This window comes from Asparagus officinalis, chromosome 7 (genome assembly GCF_001876935.1).
Source record: "Asparagus officinalis chromosome 7, Aspof.V1, whole genome shotgun sequence".
NCBI classification, from domain to species: Eukaryota; Viridiplantae; Streptophyta; class Magnoliopsida; order Asparagales; family Asparagaceae; genus Asparagus; species Asparagus officinalis.
Window position 1 is genome coordinate 63,381,395 of NC_033800.1, and position 3,327 is coordinate 63,384,721.

Below are 3,327 nucleotides of genomic sequence, written 5' to 3' on the forward strand. Positions count from 1 at the left end.
CACCTCTTGACCCTTATCTTTCCCCTCAATTCAGAGGCAATTTTGGCTGCTTGAGGCATCAAGACAGCCACCTCCTCAACATTGAAGTCCTCCCTCAGCTTCTCATGGGGCCTAGAAGTGGAACTGACCCATCGGTCCCTGCATTCCTCTTGCTATTCTTTGCCAACAGAGGAACGGGGCTCACCCTTACCTGGGGATCCAGTGGAGGACAAGATCATGGATACGCCCGCCGTTTGGAGAGACACATCATCAAATAGAACATCGCTCTCCCGTGGCCCGACATAAGAACAAAAATTTTCTAGGTCCATCATCTCGGAATCACTAATGGTAACTGGCTTCAAAGCATCTTCACTCGCCTCCGTCTAGGCCGAGTAGGCGAAGACGCTGTTGCCACCATAGACCCACAAGAATCGCCTCCTCCAGTCCTTATCCAACTCTAAAGAATCTGAGACAAGCTGGAATTCACCATGATAGTGGTAGGAGTAATGCGTGTACTTCTCAACCGACCCCACGCTAATCAAATGCCCAAGCAATCTCAAACTTGGTTGGACTCCAACATGGTGGCAAATGATGATGAAAGCTACCCGAATCACCACTACATTCGGATAGAACTGGGAAGGGGACACTCCTAGAGTGGCGTGCACCTCCTTAATAAAAATATGTAAGGGCAGCCGTAAGCCATGCTCCAAGTGGGCCAAGTACAGCAACACTCGACCCTCGCCATGGCAATACACTAGCTCGCTCATCTCTGGCGCCGCCAATGTGAGAGTCAAAGGGATATTGTATTGATCATACAACCCCACCATATTTTCCATATGGACCTTCGAGCAGATAAGTAGAAGAATAGCGAGTCTCTCCTCACTACGGCTAGTGTTTGAAACTTGAGAGGCCGTGGAAGTCTTTTTCTTAAAAAAGCTTGGAGGAATATTAGGAAGTTGTCAGAGCAAAGGTTTGTAAAAGAATTCTCTTAACATCAAAAATCCATTTATAAGCTTTCAAGGAAGAGTATATTAGAAGGATTTCAAAGGACGCGGTGATTTCCGAAGCAACCAGGCCAGATCCACTTCAGAATCTGAAGCAGTTCACTCAAAGCATGAAGCGCCGCCCTCATTTAATGTCCCACGTTCCAATACTCGAAAAGTGGAAGATCCTCCATTATGTTTATGACGTTTCATCTCCCAAAAATACGGTTTAGATCTTTGATAGCGTCAGTCATGAAAAGCGGAGTCAATAATGGGTACCCGATGATGATAGCCACATCTCTAAGACAAAGACTTCTTATTTTTTTGTCCCCAACAAGCTTGTATTGATCAGAGCATATCTTATTTCACTCGGACCCGACTAAAAGTCGACTCCAAGCAAAAAGGGCTAATTGTTATGGTGTTCACTCACCTAAGATACGGGTATTTACAAAATGATACAGTAAGAGCCCTGACAAAATGACCTCAGCCCACTTAAGTGGCCCAAGCCTAAGAGAGGCCTCGACCCCGTCGACTTATCAAGTCAACATTCTTTCATGCCGACACGAAAGGTAGGATCAGTCAACCCTATCGTTGAGGACGACGCTACCTAGGGCACTCGACTACTCACTGGGCAATTCTCGGAGACGACTTGAGGAACATTCCATGTTGTCGGCTAAGTTGAGGACTCGATCCCTGCCTCAAGTCTCTCCCCCGGAGCATATATCAATATTTCAGTCCATCTCAGATAGGCCTTATCCAGATTTTTGTCTGATGGTCTCCATGACTTGCCAGCTGCCCACGTGCCTTCTGCCGCGCTCTCAATCACTTCCTGAAAAATACGGAGAAATCCTCTTTTGTGCCGAAGTACTTTCCCTCCAGTCGTCAGCAGTCACCTGTAAAGCAATGGATGGCTCGGCTCTTAGCTAGTACTTCATCACGGCCTCCCGATGCGGGGCTAAGGGGAGCCTATTTTATCCTGACGACGGAGATATATACAAGTATACTCCTAACCTCAACGGGAGGGCAAGATGAAAAGAAAAAAGCTCAAGCGAATGTTACCTCACTTCCTCTCTCTCTCACCCTCGAAAGAGAAAGAACACACAATTATTCGTCTAGACAGAGGAGCTCACGTAGATTCTCTGGGCATGCACATTGTCACTTCAAGAACCACATTGGTTCCTGACTTCCCCCTCTCGAGTTTCACTAACTTGACCATTGGAGGAACCACAGGGGGACCGGTCCCCGCCCTCTCACAGGTTCTTCTTGTCTGTGCAGCGTGGACATCAAGCCCCCGTTTCAAAACCAAGCATAAAGTCGAAGAAGGAAGCGACCCCTCCATCACTCTCCCTTACCACATCCCAGTGAGGACTCAAGGGAGACCGATCCAGTTCCGGATCAGAATCGATCCCAGCCCGGATCCGATTAACTGTTTAATCGTAGTCATCAACAATAAGTTTTAGTGATGTCTTTATACTATTTCTTTTTATTTGATTCTATGAAATCAAAAAAACAGCCCCTAACTTTCGTCTACTTCTTTATTTTTTTTAAGCTCCCCCCGTACTCTGAGCATGAACGAGCAGCAGGAACTGTTTATTTGTTTTCGCGGACGTTGCTCTTGTGTCCCAGATTATGCTCCAGAAAAGTACATTTGATTATTCATATTTTTGAGAAAGAAATGTGGAAGTTTTTGAGCTTGCTTCTTTTGCCCCCCTTTTACTTGCTAAGACAAATAAATTTATCTTTTTTTTCCCTTCTAAAACAACAGTGGCTCAAAGTGAAACCCCCGGCCTGCAACAATAAGAAATATAGAAGATATAAAGAATGAAATAACATCTAATCAACAAAATTACAACTGATCAAATAAGTTTTATTTTTCTAATAAAGAATTGATCAAATATGTTAACTGAAAACAATGCAACATGTATGATGCTTGTATATTGAATAATGAATTCATTTGTTAGGTTCATGACCAAGTCTTAGCTCCAAATCCAACTCCTCTGCATCCTCCCTCTTCTCTTCCTCGTCTCGTATGTGTCTGCGATCATCATCATCAGCTGCTGCTGCACTCAAGCCTAATCCCAGGTTCAATTCCTCACCAAAAAGCCTCAGCTCTCTGGGCCTCCTCCTACCTGTAGTATTAGTACTACGGGGATCATCTTCATCGACTGAAGTCACACCATCATTCATCGTAACACATCGGTTGCTGCTCTGATGATCAGGAGGAGGGTGGTTAATGTAGGCCCCTAGAGGAGAAGTGAAGCTGCTGCTTGTTGAATTGGATCTCTTGTGGTGGGTCGAATAAGGGTGATAGTAACCGTGATAATTCACCTCTGAAGCAGAGGCCGAGGCGGATGCAGTGGCGGTC